At 41.7% G+C, this 17,996-nt stretch overlaps 2 long non-coding RNA genes across 3 annotated transcripts; both read left to right on the top strand.

The window, feature by feature from the left end:
- Nucleotides 1-426: 426 nt before the first annotated feature.
- LOC146277290 (uncharacterized) lies at nt 427-2,656 on the top strand. The gene is made up of 3 exons (XR_014762462.1): nt 427-477; nt 1,891-1,995; nt 2,529-2,656. It is a non-coding gene; the product is annotated as an uncharacterized LOC146277290 (long non-coding RNA).
- A 91-nt stretch (nt 2,657-2,747) lies between these two features.
- On the top strand, nt 2,748-6,668 carry LOC146277289 (uncharacterized). Of its 2 annotated transcripts, XR_014762461.1 has the most exons (7): nt 2,748-3,307; nt 4,480-4,550; nt 4,819-4,945; nt 5,104-5,282; nt 5,804-6,032; nt 6,154-6,436; nt 6,517-6,668. It is a non-coding gene; the product is annotated as an uncharacterized LOC146277289 (long non-coding RNA). The 2 variants fall into 2 exon arrangements; XR_014762460.1 differs by lacking the exon at nt 2,748-3,307 and having other exon boundaries at nt 3,330-4,550.
- Nucleotides 6,669-17,996: the final 11,328 nt, after the last annotated feature.

Here is a 17,996-nt window from a genome sequence, read left to right as displayed (position 1 = left end):
AGTCCAGGGCCAGCAGTCTCACAGAGAAATCATGTCACACAAGCACATCCCTACTCTGAATAATAATACAACCCAGACCACCAAAGCCTGCAAAGTGGTTGAGGTCACATCCGATCTTCCCCAGCACCAACAATGCAGGGTTAGGGTTAGGTTTGGGTTAAGGTAAGGTTAAAAGAAAAACTGGATGGTCTTAAAGAGCACGGGCCTATTATTACTGTGTTGTTAAGCTTATTAAAATTGAAATGAAAGGGGCAGGAATGCAAATGGATGTGTTGTAAAATCGTGTTTGTTTTTTTACAGGTGCTGTGTAGCGATGGATGAGTGGATGGTGTTATGGATTTGAGGATCAAGGTAAGTGTTGTTGAAATTACTTTTTAATGTGTAAATCTATGTGTGTGCAGGTAAGTATGTGTGAGTGTATTTTACAGGTGCTGTGTGGCGATGAATAAGTGGATGATGCTAAAGATGGAGATCAAGGTAAGTGTTATTGCAATGTCTTTTAGTGTGTGGGTCTATGTGTCTGTGTGGAGCTGTATGTGAATAAGTAAAAAGGTAAACTATGTGTGTGTGTTTATATTTAAGCCTCTGAGGGTGTAGATGTATGTGTTGTGTATGGACCTGATATGTGTATGTGTGTAGGTGTTGTGTAGTCAGTACCAGAAGGAAGTATACATCAACAGAATTGCCATGAAAAAATATGTATACACTTTATTTGGTGGCCAAGCCGCGAAGCGGCGAAGCCACATAAGTGATTCTACCTTTTCTTATTATTACACTTCTTCTGTCATTGGAGTCTATGGCAGCCCCTAGAACAGTATGGTAAAAAGTTGTGAAATTTGGCACACTTATTAAACACAGTCCCCTCTTTATATTCACCAAGTTTCATGTCTCTCATTGGAGCACTCTAGCGCCACCAACTGGTCAAAGTTGGACTTGTGTTTACACACGTAACTTTTGAACCGTATGACCGATTTTCAAAAATGAGGTACCATTGGATTCCCTGGATCAAGACGAGTTCAACACACCCTATGACGCCAATTTCCGGTTATATAGATTTTCCACCATTTTGAATTTTAAGGAAACACGTTTTTTCGCTTCAACTACTTTTATTTTTTTCAAATCTTCCCCAGAATTGGCACACATTATCATCAGACCAACCCTCACAGAAGTTATCAAAGGATATTCGATTTTCAAAACCGTTTGTCCGGTACAGCCAATCAAAATCGGCAACAAAGCAACCAAACAGGAAGTTGGGTCATATCTCAGCTAATCTTTGAGAAATCAACACCAAACTTAATATGATGACTCGGAACCCTCTTCTGAGGCTTCCAATTAATTTGGTGTCATGTGATCACTGGGCGTGGCCGCAGGAAGCAAAAATGTGTTTTGGCCAATAACTGTTGATTTGTTTGCTTTTATGAAGGGATTCCTTTGTCTCATGATATGTTGGGACATCCCCTATGTGATACATGATAACTTTTGATAATAGCCGAATTGATCCGGCCGCCATTTTGAATTAATTGAAAAACGTTTTTTCTTTACTCCTCCTACACATGTTGTCCAATCTTCACCAAATTTGGCAGAGAGTATCTTCAGACCAAGCCTCACAAAGGGTTTCACATGATTTTTTGATTTTCAGAACCGTTTGCCCGGTACAGGGAGTCAAAATGTGCAATTAAGCCAGCAAACAGGAAGTTGGGTCGTATCTCAGAAAATCTTTGATGGATTCACACCAAACTTGCTGCATGCCCTCGGAACCCTGTTCTGAGGATTTCTTAAGTGTTTTATGGGTCATTTGACTGCTTGGCCACCACATTGCTGCTTGCAGCTATATTTATTAAATGAAGCTGGTCCTGTGTGAAGATAAGAATGTTATGTTTTCTCATTCAGTCCCAGGGGTGTAATTGTATTCAACTGTGTGATCCATTTTCGTTCGGCATGCTTCCGCTGTCCACTGGACCACCCGGACCCCGACTCCACACCAGATATGATGAGGTGAGTGACCAGTGTTGTTTGTAGGTGTGCCCGTGAGATGTTGTTCAGGTGTTGTTTCAGCCTAGTATCTATTGAGGCTCCGGTTTCTCCTACGTAGTGTTTATGGCACTAAACACTACGTTAGTGTCATGATGTGATGATGTAAACCATGTTGGAGGTTTGTAGTGTGAGACTGTCTGGGACCGGAGCTGATGTGTGACTGTGGGGGGTTTGTGATAAATTTCCTGTTCTTGTAGTGCCGTGTGTGAGGTTTGTCTATTGGAGGGGGCATATTGCTGAATTTGGTGTGTATGAGAATATCCGTAAGACTTTTATTTTTTCTATATTCTGAGATGATCCTATATGGTTTGAGTGAAGGGTATGTGTGTTCGGCTGTGGTGAAGTTGTGTTTGAATGCATGTTGCAGTTGTCGTGTTCTGTGTGAGAATGTTATGACTAAGGGAATTATGATCTTCAGTGGATCTGAGTGTCGGTTGTGTATGGGGGAGCCGGGGAGGTGGGAGTAAAAGGTGAGAGATCTCTCTCTCTCTTAGGTGAGAGATCTCAACCCTTTGTAGGGTTGGAGCTGCACTGGCGCTAGCCCACCGCATTGAACTGTGGAGATCTACTGTTCCTGTGAGAAATGTGAAAAAAGGAAGATGGAGATTTGAAGGTCTGTAAGGTAAGTGTTTTGAAAATGATGGAACATACAGTTAGCCTCAATGAGGGTGCAATAAACTAATGTTCCAACCCTTTTCTCTCCCCAGGTGAATCCGTCAACATTGAATGCAGTAGGAAAGGTAAGTGCAACTGCATTTTTTGGAGTTGGGATCCCCCACATGGCGGGTCAACAAGCAACCAACCCAAACATAATCAATCATAATTCATAGTATTATTATTACAGCAGAAAACATATATTAATATATATATATATGAAACCCCGCCATGTGGGAGATCCCAACTACCCGTAGTGTCTACAGGTACCCCCAAGGAAAACCAAGGTAAGATTTTTTTAACTTCTGATGTTTAAATAGAACTTCCTTGGATTTTAATATTTTTCATTTAACCCTAAGGGGTCAATTGTTTTTAAAAGGTGTATCCATGTTCGTTCAGCCTTTTGTCTTTGAGTTTTTGTCCACTCTTTGCGGCATTCTAGACCCTCAATCCCCATCATATTCACCCCATGCATTAAAAAGTGTCGGTACAGGACCGTATCCTCATTCCCTCTCCTGACCTGATACCTGTGCTGTTTAAAACGGATCTCCATGGAGTACCTGGATTATCCTACGTACAGTTTTTGGCAACTGGAGCATCTGATCGCATAGACCACGTTGTAAGTTTTAAAATCAATGCGGTTTCCTATAGGCACCCCCCTCCCAGAATATCTATTCTCAATTAGGGGTGTCACGATATCAAAAATTCAGTAGTCAGTGCCGATACCAGTAAAATAACACGATTCTCAATGCCAATTTCGATACCATGGTAAAAAAAAAAAAGGATTTTCTAAGACTTCATGTACTTGAACTTGAAACATGAACTTAATTATACAAATATTTGGAAAAATAGCTAAATGTCATAAGACATACAAAACATGTGCAACAGAGCATAGCACAACATAATACAGTGCAATTAAGCCATTCAGCTAACAAGATAAACATGAGTTTACCTTCTAACCAAGGTAGGCTATACGCTAAATTAAAACTACAGCATAGCTAAGCTAAACTATGTAGGCTACACAACATTAGCCATTGTAACTGTAGTGCCCACCATCTCAAACATCGCTTAACGTGTCTGACAGGTAAAAAAAACAGAGAGTGCATTCTTTGGATGTATTCAGAACTTTGCCGCGACCACAACGAACATTGATTTATTTGGTATAATGCCAGTTGTTAGCATCGGTGCTGCACCTCATCTGGAACGGCTCACCTTGAATTCTTTAAAGGGGCAATTGACTGCAAAACCGATTTTACCTTGTCATAGTTGAATAACGACAGTTCGGTGGGTAAAATGAACATACCGTGAATATCAAAGTCCATTGACACCTCTTTCCTATTCAAATCTCAAAAAGAAAAAATTTGGCTGTAAAACGCTAGCTTTTCAACAAAGCTACCGGTGTGACATATGACCGGTGATCGCCCTCTCATTGGCTCTGGTCTGTATCTTTGTCACGCCCCAGAATTTACATACAGACCAGCCCACTCACTGTTGTTTCTGCCCAGTCCGAGGTATAGCGTTGATCTCCGATGCTAGTTTAGCTGTGCGCAGTACTCTGTAGGCTACTTCTAAGCAATACCAAGGATATTGAAAATGGACCACGGTCGTAAATACTATATTCCAGGCTGTACAGGGAAGCTAACACTTATAGTCTTCCCAAGGAGCCAAACATTCGACAGGCATGGCTGCTGTTCGTCTATGAGAAGATCCCGGCGAAGTTCGACACACAATTACACATTTGCTCTGAACATTTCACTCGAGACAGTTTTCTCAACCTTGGACAATTTCAAGCAGGATTTGCTAAGAAGCTGCTCCTGAAAAGAGGTGCTGTTCCGACCGTACGCTCATCGCAACTGCAAGCTGTAAGTAGGCCTAGGCTACAGTATGATTTTGTCTCTAACAGTTATTACCAATGCTAACTTCTCCTGTATCTACTACTATAGGTAGAATATGTGATGTAGTTTATTGTAAATGGGGCTGGTGCTGAGTAGAATCACGGCAATTTGTTTGCTAAGCTGTAAAGTTACCCACCTAAGTCGATCCCGTTATTATTTCAAATGATATCTAGTCAATCTGTTGGAAACAGTGTTGTGTAGATACAATAGATTTATTTTCACGTTTTTATTTCAGAGTACCAGTACATCACAAGAACGACAACACACAACAGACGCAGAATGCCAAACCGATTCTCCAAGTGTGGCATCTCACGCGACACAAATGTCTTATATGACATTGGCACCTCGCCTACGAAGCAAAGGTAACCCTTCTAATTACTCTTACATAACCTTATGGGGTTTGTGTGTTCCAAACATGTGTAGCATTATGCCTGGGTAGCATTTAGCAGAGCAGGGTTATCCAAGTATGTTTACCATGATGACTGGGTGCTTTTATCAATTCTGTGAGCCATTCTGTCAGGGCTGGCTGCAAGGAGGACCCAAAAGCGGAGTACGGAACTGAAAGTTTATTAAAGAATAACCGAAATCTCACAAGCAAAGCTCTGGAACAAAAATAGAAAACAAGCCGCAGAAGGCAACTCAAAAGGGATGATCCGAAAAACGTAGTCAGGGAAGGCAATCCGGTATGTCCAGGAAAGGGTAAGGCAGCGGTTCGACGTGGCTGGAACAAAGGGCGTATCACATGTAAAGGAACTGGTGTCAAACATAACAAAACTATTCGGCAAAGAAGGAGGGAAAACAGAGGGTATTTATAAGGGGTGTAATCAATGCAAACAGGGAACAGGTGGTGAGAAGGAAAATAGAAATAACGTTGCAATGACATACAGTGACCACTAGGTCACCCCTCAACCCCTGACACATTCAGAACAAATTAAAGAACCATTCATAGTATGAATAGAACTAGTGATCATCTGTATTATCACTTATTGGTCTGATCTCAAACAATTGCATTACCTTTGGTGGGGGAGGCTGGTGAAAATGATTTGGTCAATAGGTATGAATGGGTTTATATACAAACAATATGGCTGAATAGTAAATTGTGTGTTGAAGATGCCTTTTCATTTACTTGTGCTATTGTATCACAGCAATACATTGTCCTTAGGCACTGAGCTATCCGTAAGAAATACCACTAAAATACTCTCCCCCTCCCTCGTTTAAAGGCATACAGGCATCAGTACTATGCCAAAGTGTGGCAGTAGGCACAACGGCTCCTTCAGTCGTTGGGCCATTGTCTTCAACTCCTTTGAAGGGTCTGAGGCCAGAAAAAAGACCTCGTCTAGAATTTGAGGAGGAGGTGGAGGATGTTTCCTATGCAGGCACTGATCCTCAAGATTTAACATTCGATCCTGCACAGTCAGTTACGATGGAGACAGAATCATCTCAGCTTGAGTAAGCAAAGTTACAACTCTCACAATGCAGCAGTGTTATTTACATACAATGTGACTGTTGTCAGATTGTGCAATTGATTTTTGACAGAGATGTTCAATGTTGTTTTGTCTTTTTTTCTTAGCTCTTGTAGTACATCAGCAGTGTCACCGTACGGTGATGCAAAGTACATTGTTTTTGAGCAATGCCTCATCAGTCTGTTCGAGACATGCCCTTTGTGCACAAGGCAGTGTAAAGTCAAGCCACGCAGAAAAGGGTCCTTCGTAGCTGTTGACCAACTATGCCCTCATTGCCAGTTCTTCAGACAGTGGAAGAGTCAGCCAGTTAATGGGAGCACCCCTGTTGGCAACCTTCAGCTGTCTGCTGCCATCTACTTTTCTGGAGCTTCATTTGCAAAGTTGAAAAAGGTACTGTGATCATTGTCCCCTGCAGAACGTGTTTGTCAAACCCTCAACTCAACACTTATTTACTTTGAATTATTTTTTAGGTGTTTGGGGCAATGCAGCTGAGAACACATAGTTATGCTGCCTTCAGAAAACATGCTAAAGCATACCTGGAACCAGCTATAATCCACAGCTAGACTGAATGGCAAACAGCTACGCTTCAAACACTCAGTAAGGCAACCACTGTCATTCTCGGAGGCGATATGCGAGCAGAATCACCAGGTACACATTTTTCTTTCTGTTCAAATGTGTATGCATTATATCAACAATTTTAGGTGAGTTGTTGCCTTACAGTGAATAATTCCACTCATGTTTATTGACTAAATTTAGGACATTCTGCAAAGTATGGGAGCTACTCGATGATGGATATGCAGACCAACCAAATCATAGACATACAGCTGGTGCAGGTATTTGAAATCATTAGGACTAACGCAATTGATCACATGCATATGCACAAGTAGTATTGACAATAGTGTCATTACAAACCCCTATAAGCCTTAGCTGTCTTTTGGCATACACATATGTGGTCAAAATGGTCAGAAACGTGTGTACATAATCCCCAGTTTTGGCACAGAATGTAAAAAGGTTACTGGATCGCTTTTCTATGTCTGCCTCGTTCTACCCAGAGCAACGAGGTGGAGGGAAGCTCATACATGGAGAAGGAGGGTCTCATAAGAGCTTTGGACCTCCTACATGGTAGTGATGTGAAGTTGGAGTGCATCATCAACGATCGTCGCCCTCAGATCCAAAAGTTCCTGAGGGACCGTAAAATCACCCATTACTATGACGTATGGCATGTAGCAAAAGGTATGTTCCCCTTTATTTATATATTGTTCAATACATATAGACGTTTATTAGTTAACACATTTGTGAAGTGGCTATCAGCTTTAACATAAATTGAATTATCACTGAACAATTTTTGTCTTTCTATTTAAATTTAATTAATTAGGCATGTCAAAGAAGCTGGAACTACTTGCAAAAGACAAGGAGTGTGCTTTGGTGAAAAAGTGGCATAGGAGCATAGTCAACCACCTGTACTGGTGTGCCACAAGCTCCCTCTCTGGAACAGAGAAGGTAGCAAAATGGAAGTCTGTGTTGAACCACATTCAAGATGTCCATAGTCATTCTGACCCAGCTTTCCCAAAGCGTGAACATCAATCCAATGCCTCAAAGGACCCTAGCAAGTGGTTTCGACCAGGTGTGTATTACACAGTGCATTATAAAGCTATGTTGTGAGCAAACATGTTATGTATCTTCATCAATATACAAGATTCTAAATTACAATTTACATTCTCTTACATTTCTCTTAGGTTCTACAGCTCTGAACAGGATTGAAAAGGTGCTAACAAACAAGAGGTGCCTTACTGATGTTGAAAAGCTAAGCCATCATTTCCAGACATCATGCCGAATCCCAATACTCCCCCTTACCCCTTCCCCCTAATTTACCCCTAGCCCTTGGCCCTCGAAACTAAGAAATGGGACACCACTTGGTTACAGGTACGTCATCTAGCACGCATCGATATCTCCAAAGCAAGTAGTGTTATGCACTGATTTAAACGAAATTCGCTGCTAATGGAGTTTACTTTAAACTGTAGACATGCTAGTCAAAGAAATGCGGGACTGTTGTGCAATTCAGCACTGTAATATTAGCGTACCAAACTAGCGATTTTTAGAAACGTTTCAATTAGGAAAATGGTTGCAAATATATATGTTCATGACTGCATATAACACAAAACAAGACTGTCATAATTTTTTTATAAATTAATTAAGCCGAAAATATTATATTTAGCGGACTCTCTGGATGATCTGGCCGCCATTGTTGCCGGTCGCGCAGTTTTCACATAGCCCTCGGTTTCAAGTAAGCTCCCGACCTCACTTGGTTTCAAGGGGTGTATACCCCTTAGTCTTAGCCCTTCCCCTAGCTCAAAAAGAGTATTGGGACACCACTAGCTCTCACGGGAACGCGCAAAACGAAGGGGAAGGGGTAAGGGTAAGGGGTAAGGGGGAGTATTGGGATTCGGCCCAACTGTGGAGTCATCCAGTGTTTTGCTCCCAAAAATGTTGTTTTCCCCTTCATTGGAATGCTATGCAGGTATGTACAATCAAATCTTTAGTAATGCAAATGTGAATGGGGGACCAGATGTCTGCAGACACTGGTTTTGTTCCGTGAAGGTGTGACATGAGCAATGGTCTGGAGACATCAGGCCTAATTGCCGGCCATCAAAATGCAAACTATTTCAGTTTAGGCTACTCTAACTGAAAGGCACTGGCTAGAGTCTAGTTCACAGTTTTAGCAACAGTCTTTGCTATGAATTTACAGGAATAATTTGATTGGTGTGTGCATACAAAATGACTCACAATTGTTTTACAACATTTCTGGTGTTGTTCTGTTTAGGTTGTACCTTGCTGCCATGCACTTCAATGAGAATGCCGAGCCCCCACAACGGAAGACAGCCAAGGGGAAAACAATTTATCGACTTGTGTTCCCAAAGGCCAAAAGGGGAGGTTACACGGTCAAACAAATGAAGACAGAGCCAACAATGTGTAAGTATAAAAAATATATTTTTTATTATAAACAACAAATCAAAATGTGCATCAGCAAAGGCGCTAAAATATAACTTGTATTCACATCTATTCACACACAACAGGCTATGTCTTCAACATGATGCAACTGGTGTTGGAAGAGATCATCCATGACCCCCTTCCTTATGTGGCTGCCGTCCAGCGTATTCCTGTGCCCCAGCCCCTGTGTGGTCAGCTTGACAGGCCTTCCATGGAGGATTCTGTTGTTCAACATTTGACACGGTTCAGTCAAGGGGGGGTCTGAACCCAACGTACTGCCGCACCACACAAGAAGGGATGACAACACGGACACTTCTTCCAAGGGAACCCCAGCACCAGCACACAAAAGTCCTGTAGGACAAATGTCTGCATTGCCTGCAAACAGAACAGGGTGGAAGAGCACACTTTGTTTTACTATTTATTTTATCATTAGTATTTATTTTACATTTCAAGGTAATACACAGGATGATTGTGTTGACACAAAATAAAGTTTGTCATTCTGTCTTGATCAAACTGTGTTTTTTGTAATATGCTCAACTAATAATGAATGCTTATTGGTTGTAAACACTTTATTTATATACTGTATCGGATTGGCCTCATCTTTCCATCCCTCTTATTCTCAAACGGCCATGGTCAACCCTGTAATTATTCATTGCATTTTGCAAGGAATACATATTGAGGCACACCGGGTCGAGGCCAGGATGGTCAATCATACAGGTTATTGCTTAAGAAACCTGGTCCATTCTTCTCATGACCTATACAAAAAAAAGATGACCATGCAGTTATTTCACAATTTTGAATGAGCAGAAAGCAGCATGTAGCTTGTACATGTATCTCCAGTTTTAGTTACCTGAGGTATTTCCCGACAACATATATTTTCTCTATCCAGGGGCATGTGTGCACAGTTTCCACAAGTACACCTGGTAAGGGCAGATGATTGTAAGATCACATAACTACATGGAAAGAACATACTCTAATAATCAGGTGGCCTTATCAGCAGGAGAGTATGGTAACAATAATACTATACTGACGTATACTTTCGTTGCTATCAGTGATATGAACAGCCCAATGCAGACTGGCTGCGAACTTTTTAGCTAACAGGGTGTCTTGACAAAAATAATACCAAGAGGGTACAAGTAATAAAACAGTGCTAATTAATAACATTTAGCTTACAATGCTAAAACAAACCTAATAAAAAGTTATGCTTAGGCTACGACATTGAAGTGCGAGTTTTAGCCTACACTAGGAGCTACGCTATTACTGTACAGCTAACAGGTGATGTTGCAAATTCAAGACAATTCGAAATGACAACTTACCAATCTGAAACAGTCATTTCAAATCTTCGGGCGAATGGTTGCTCCTCTACTTCAGATTCTTCCTCTGATTCAGGCTCAAACATATAAGGTCGAACACCTAATGCCTCCATGTTATTTTCACCGTGGATGTTTTATTTAGTGCATGTCGCGTCTTTGCTCGCAGCTTCGCTCGTTGTAAACCAACCAATCAGCGCGCAGCTCATCTAAATATTAATGAGCATACCATAAAAAGAGAAAACCTAGCGTTTTTTCCCAGGAACATTTTAGAGGATGTAAAAGGGGGCATAGAACAGCACCAGGGGCATTTTCAGCTCAAACAATGTTACATACCCTATTCTGAGACCTTAAGGAACAGTGTGAAACAACAAAAAAACACAATCAATTGTCCCTTAAACAAATCCGGATGACGATCTTTCAGTTGCTTAGTTAAATTGGAAGTATTACCTCCCTGCAGTTGCTATCTTGGTTTTCTGAATGTAAACGTCGCCTGGAACACTCCTGAATACTGCCCCCGACAGTTCCAGAAGAGGCGCAGCACCGATGCTAACATCTGGCATCGGCGCTCACGGTGCTTACGGTGCTTCAAAAATATGGGCATCGTCGGTGTTTTGTTATTTTAGCATCGAAAGGTATCGTAAGTATCGGTTCTCGTGACATCCCTATTCCCAATATAGACATCCTGGTGGAAATGTTGTTGTTCTATTATGGATACCTTAGGTTCTTTGTTCAGACTCAAGTGTACCAATTTATCTTTGAAATTGTTGTTTCTTCTGTACCCAGAGTTTAATTTAAAACCAACCAGGTCTTCCAGGGTCTCCTGGGCCTGTCCAAAGTTGTGCCTTAACTGGCCACCCAAACGTCCCAGAGGATGAGAGAACGTTGTGACCACAGGTATAATTTTCTTTTCATCATTTTGCACTACATTTGTCCCACTTGTTTGAAACACCCGTCTCACTTAACTCCTTATCCCCCTCAGGAACCTCAGAGAGTATCCCCGAGGCCTCAGGGCTTTAAAGAGGACCGATGTCGCCTCCTCCACATCCCTAAGGTGAATACAAATGTGATGGAATCTGATCAATTGTGATTTGACCAGACACTTATATGTATGCTTAGGATGGTAACTGTTTTTGTGGAGCAACGCGTGCCTATCTGTTTCCTTAAAGAAAACTTTAGTGTTTTTGTTGTTGCCCCCAAACTGGATGAAACTGGATGAACTGGATGACCTGTGTGTCTAGAAATTCTAATGTTTCCCTCTGGATGTTGTGTGTTATTTTGATGGCCGGATGATGTGTGTTTAAGACTTCCAAGAATGCTTTAAAACTCTCCATGTCTCCCTCCCAGATACCAAAGATGTCGTCAAGGTACCTAAAATACAGCGACGGCAGATGGCGGCATTTCACAAATACTGATTCTTTCCACCCACACATATACAAGTTAGCATAGGCTGGGGCAAATTTTTTGCCCATAGCTGTACCATGGATCTGGAGGTAGTGTTTGTTGTTAAACTCAAAGTCATTCCGGTCCAGGCTCATCTTTAACAGTTCTAAAATATACGCATCAGGGGTCTCATTTATAAAGCTTGCGTACGCACAAAACGGGGCTGAAAATGTGCGTACGCCACTTTCGACGCAAAGGTTGTGATTTATAAAAAACAAACTTGACGGGAGAATGTGCGGTCCTCCACGCAAACTCTGACCCTCCTGTAGGCCTACGCACATTTTGAAAACAGTTGGAATTGGTGACGCAGATGACCGTACTGTAGTCAGACTGCAGAAATTGAATGTGGGAAGAACATTACTCGAAATGTTTATATATTTTGTTTTCCTCACACACGTTTTTTTCATTCAATTTCATGATTATCATGAAAATTACATCCAGCAGTGTTATTTGCGCTTGTACTGAGTGATTCTTGTTCCATAAACACCTTGTACGATCCAACTCAAATCAAAAAATAATAATCAGCGCTTCCTCACCATCAGATTGTCCACTGCGGGAGTTCAGGAGGGGGAGATTCCCCGACTGCATGGAATACAGGATAAAGTCACATATCCTACCTTTAGATAACTGCAGAACACAGTGTATAACTAAATATATTTATTTAATACTGTGCAAATATCCTCATGTCAAAAAGTGGAAATACAGTCCTTCAGCTCCCGTGCAATCGCTACACTCTACGTCCTCGTTATCAGTCCAGACTTTAATAGATTACTGTTCATAACAAAACACTTTTGTTTTCAAATTGTATCTCGACTCGCAGTATATCACTGTCACAGTTGACGTCACTCGCACAGTTTTTTTTAAATTGGTGATCTACCGGCCACCACATTTTTTTTTTCGGGCTCCACCAATAGGCTAATAGTGTCTGAGAAGTTGTCATGCGCTATGATTCACCGAAAAGAACAAATGTATGCCAGGGTCATGATGAGATACAAGATTAGCATTCATAAGGTGCTTTGCATTGACTATTTATGGTTAAAAATGGGCGTGTTCAGGGCGGGGTACAATGCTGATTCACGTACACACACTTGTGGGTAATCGGTGATTTATAAAGGGAACATTGCGTACAGGTGTGCGTACGCACGGTTTTATAAATCTGAATTTTTGTGTGCGTACGCCATTTTAGGCTTTTGGGCGTACGTACACTTTTAGTAAGAATCCTACGCACAGTTTTATAAATGAGACCCCTTGTCTTCCTGGAACAGGAAATTTATTAAAAGCAGCTCTTATTGACTGTAGGCCCAAGGTCGTATCTATGTTGGTGTACAGAGAGTTAATGTCAATAGAAAACAAAAACGCATCGGCTGAGACAGAAATTAACCCAACTTTCTCCACAAAATCATATGTATCCTTTATGTAGGAAGCATGTTTGTGTGAAAGAGGGTTAATGTGCAGGTCCAGATACTCAGCGATATTAGACGACTCTGAGCCACAGTCACTCACTATAGGTCGACCACAGGGAACCCGGCCCGGGACAGTCCATTGGGCCAGGCCCTTGTGTATCTTCGGAAGCAGGTAGAAGACTCTTGGCCTGGGAACATCCGGCCCCAACAGGTAAGTCATTTGTTTTGATGTTATTATGTCATCCCGGAACCTATCACACAAGATGGGTCGGATCATGATTTGTGTCTCGGGCTGCATTGAATGTAATAAAGGTGTGTAATGATCTCTGTTGGCCAATTGTCTCTCTGCTTCCAATAGTTACTGTGTCCTGTCCATAATCACAATTTGTGACCCCTTATCTGCCGGTTTGATTAATAGAGCTGGGTTGTCCGCCAGGGTTTTAATGGCTTGGAGTTCCTCTATGCTCAAATTGTAGGTGTGTTCCGGCATCGGTCTAAAAGCCCTTAAGGCTTCCAGATCCTTTTCGATAAGGGTCTCAATTGTGTTTGACACTCTCCTTGGCACCCAGCTTGACGGGTCCGTGAAGGGTGTATGGACATATTCATTTTCATAATTGAAATGATCTAAAAGCTTCAATCTCCTGTGATACACATGGAGATCTCGGCGTAATTCCCTGCGGTCTGGCTGTTTTGGAGTAGGAATAAAAGTAAGTCCCAGTTCCAACACTTTTTTCTCAACCTCATTCAGTCTATAAGACCTCGAGAGGTTCATAATGTTAGATGTTGGAGCTGTATCTTCACTCTCGTCTCCATCTAGTTAAAAAATTCAAGCCAAAGTTTAAAAATTCTATCCGCAGTTTCCGGAGTCCAATGGACCGGGTCCCTTGGCATCACACAGAAGTGGCGCGTCTCCAAGACAGGTAAGTATTCACAATGTTTAACAATATCCTGATTAAATCTCCTCAGTAGGCTCTTTTGTTTGCCACTCAGCCTATCTGAGAAGTGGATCTGTGCTACATAAATAGTAGCATGTGGAAATGCTGTGTCACACACTGCTGGAAGTCGACGCAACTGTTTTAGTAACGTCTCAGGTACGTTCTCCTTTAAACAGTTCACCAGGCCCACAGAAAGGATAACCTTTTCTACTTCTGTTTGAGGTGTTAGCTTTGCTATTACTCCCCTTAGGTGATCACAAGAGGCTCCTGGGAAACTGTCCACTTGGATGTTATTATTCTCAAAGGTGGGTATTCTTGCGAGATTGGAGTCTCCAACAAACAGTGTTGGTTTTGTGACTTTCAGATTCCTAAAGTGGATCTTTCTTATAACATTTTGATGTTTCACAGGTTCCCTGCGAGAGGCGGTGCCCAGTGGCAGCTGGCAGCGAGGACTAAGGTAAGTGGGGCTGGGGGTGTGTGGGGAGGGGCCGGAACGGGGGACTGGGGCGGTTGAGGTTAGGGTCAGGTGACAGAAAAGGGGTAAGGCCCCCATTAATCCCCAAATGGTTGGGGTAAGGCACTGGGGGCAGAATGGGGGTAAGATCCCCATCTGTCCCTGGTGGAGGGGAAGCCCAGGAAAGGGCTCAAAAATGTCATTTAGCCATTTTTGAGTGTTGTTTTTAACTATATCGGATGGTTTGATGAATGATGCTAATTTGTGTACCTGTCTTTCCATCCCTTAGGGCAGATTCCTGTTAAAAGAGAATGACTCAGGATCTCGGAATGGTGTAATGCTTGGAGAAGTTTAAAGTATTTCTTGGTGAGTGGGATGTTGAGAGTATTCGATGTGTAATTCCCTCTCTTTGTTGTGTTTCCCCCCAGGACGTTTCCCACTTCCGTGAGGACGGCGGTCTGCTCCTGGCTCACCTCCATACCTACTGGTGATTGAAAACTGCTTGGGTTAGGTAAGGGGAATAACTAGGTAAAAAATATTTTTTCACCCAGGGTGCACGGGCACAAGGACTAAACCTATGTGGAAACCCATAGTGAAAAATTAGAAAATTAAGGAAGAAAATGAAAAGGGGGGGGGGGGGAGGGAAAAGAGTAAGAAAACATACAAGAAGATAAGGGTAGGGGGAAGAACAAATATATAATTCACAGTAGAAAAAGTGCTCCAGATTAAAAAGTGCTTACATTAACGAGGGGTACCAGGTGGGGAAAGGTTATGGTTGGGGGGGATGGGGAAGAGCAGAAAGAAGGAGGGGTCAAGGGAGGGAAGGGGGGGGAAGGGGGGGGGGGCTAAAAGGAAAAAGAAGGGGGAAGGTTAAGTTTAGGCAAAAAAAAAGGGGAAGAGGGGGGGGTAGGTTAGGTTTTGGTTAGGGTCATATTGACAAAAAGGGGAGGGGAAGAGGGGAAAGGGAAGGTTGGGTTTAGGCAGGAGGGAGAAAAAAGGAGGGGAGGGAGAGAGAAACCAAAGAGGGAAGGAGAGCAAGTGTGGTTAAGGGGGAGGAATAAGAGTTAGGGTGGGAGATGTGTGGGGTGTGTTGGTGTAAAAGGAATACAGGCCCTGCAGGGATAAATCCTGGGACAAGGAAGGGAACAGAGAAAACCCCACTGTAAGTCTCATATGCATCACTTATAAATAACAAAGTTAATTTATCAATAAATAAATAAATATAAGTACAAACCAAATCATAAGATAAATGAGAAATAAGACCTAGTGAAGTGCCACAAAAAACATTTTACCGCACAAGAAACACACGAAAAATTATATATAAATCCTAAAATAAGTGCTTGATAGGTCTGTTTCCCAATATCAGTTATTGTAAATAAATTCATAAAAGTGAATGCATATTTTCTAAGACAAACTTTAAGTCATTCCGTTCCCTCTTTTTTATTTTCATCACAGAATTTCACGAAGGCCCAGGAGGAATAACTCGTATTACCCCATCCCTACCGGTACCCAGGAACCCAGGTAAGTAGAAAACATTTTCAATTTGATATAATACATTTTGTTATTGATAATTGTTTTCATGTTCTTACTTGTTTTGTATGTCCCCTTTTTCCTTTTTTAGGTATATATATATATATATATCTACGTAGGCCCATACACTCAAATACAGGCACCTCTTAATGACCTTTTAACTTCAACCAAAAGGAGGCCCACCTAAAGGTCTGAGGTTGTCTGAACCACCCCCAACTTCAATATGAAGAGTGACTACAATAGAGGTTCATGTAGGAACAATTTAAAAGGTACATATCTAAGAGAGATAGTATGTAAAAAAAAACCTTAAACATATCTCTAGACATATGTAAATTACATCACACACATGAAAAAATTCCACACACATTCATACAATAGTTTTTAATTTTCACTCCATGCAATTTCCTCTAAGGGATAGGGAGTTCCACAGAGAACCCTGTTAGTAATAACCTTATTTGGCCACCAGGTGGGGCCTAACAGCCAGACTGGGAAAATAAGGGACATTCACCTCTCATTGAGACCTAAAGGGGTCATGGAATTCAAGGTTTGAATCCATTTCTTTTCAGTTCTCATTCGCTGAGGTCTGGTCCATTGGTTGTTAGTTTCCAGGCCAATAATCTGTAAGGTATCTGCTGAGTGCGTCTGAAAGGGCATATAGAGTAGAGTGGTTCTGCTGCCTCTTCCAATGTGGTAAAGATGTTGTTTTAACCGAACCCCCAATGAGTTTTTAGTTTCTCCCACATATATTCTCTAACACACTGTGCATCTAATAGCATAAACTACATTAATGCTCTTAGGTCCCACTCTCTGCCAAATAGGGGCTCCTAAGCCTGAAGATGTATTGGAGATATACTTAAGGTAAGTAAAATGCTGGTTATTAGGAGACACAGATTCTTTTTTTTTCTTACTACTGTTAGAGTGAACCGGTATATCTTTAAGGTTCTTATTCCTCCTATACGCTGATATCACTCTGAAGTCTCCCAGTTCTAGGTTACCTGCCTGTGCTACGACAAAGTTAGACTTCAGCTTGGAGTTCAGGCTCAGCAGTGTCCGGGAGTATTTGGAAACAAAGGGTATTGCGTGGCGGTTGTCAGTGGCCTTAACCCATTTATCTCCCATCAGGAATCTATTCTTAACCTCTGTTTTGATTTCTCTTAGAAAGCGTTTGGAATAGCCCCGAGGGCCCAGAGCCTAGAAAAGGACCCGGGTGGCCACCTCCACATCCTCAGCAAAGGTACATATTCTATGAAATCTAATAAGTTGAGATTTTATCAGTCCCCCATAAGTATGTTTAGGATAAAAGCTAGCCTTATGGAGGAGGGCATGTCTATCCGTATCCTTAAAAAACCCTAAACCCTAGTTTCTTAGTCTCTCCCTCTCCCCCAATAAAAAACACCTGTGTATCCAAAAATTCCAGTCTCTCACACTGTATGTTATGGGTAATTGTAATGGCAGGGTGATGAGTATTCAAGAGGTCCAAAAATGCCTGAAATTCTAATTGGGAGCCACTCCAAATGCCAAAAATATCATCCAAATAGCTAAGGTGCAACAGTGGTGTGGTTTCACATTTAGCAAGAGCAGTTTCCTCCCACATTCTCATATAGAGATTTGCAAATGCTGGAGCAAATTTATTTTCCATTGCAGTCCCATGGATCTGGAGGTAAAATTTGTTAAATTCAAAATCATTTCTCAGCAGGCTCAGTTCCAATAATTGAAGAATGGCTGCATCTGGACGGGATGAATTTGGATACATCTCAAAGGTTTCCCTAACTGCCTGTAAACCCAATTGTGTATCTATATTAGTATACAAGGAATTTATATCCACAGAGAATAAAAAGGCATCCTTAGGGGCCTGGATGGTTTTTAATTTACTGACAAAATCATAGG

Source organism: Hypomesus nipponensis, chromosome 7, assembly GCF_054491055.1.
Source record: "Hypomesus nipponensis isolate SF chromosome 7, ASM5449105v1, whole genome shotgun sequence".
NCBI lineage: Eukaryota > Metazoa > Chordata > Actinopteri > Osmeriformes > Osmeridae > Hypomesus > Hypomesus nipponensis.
This window is presented reverse-complemented; position numbering and strand designations above follow the sequence as displayed.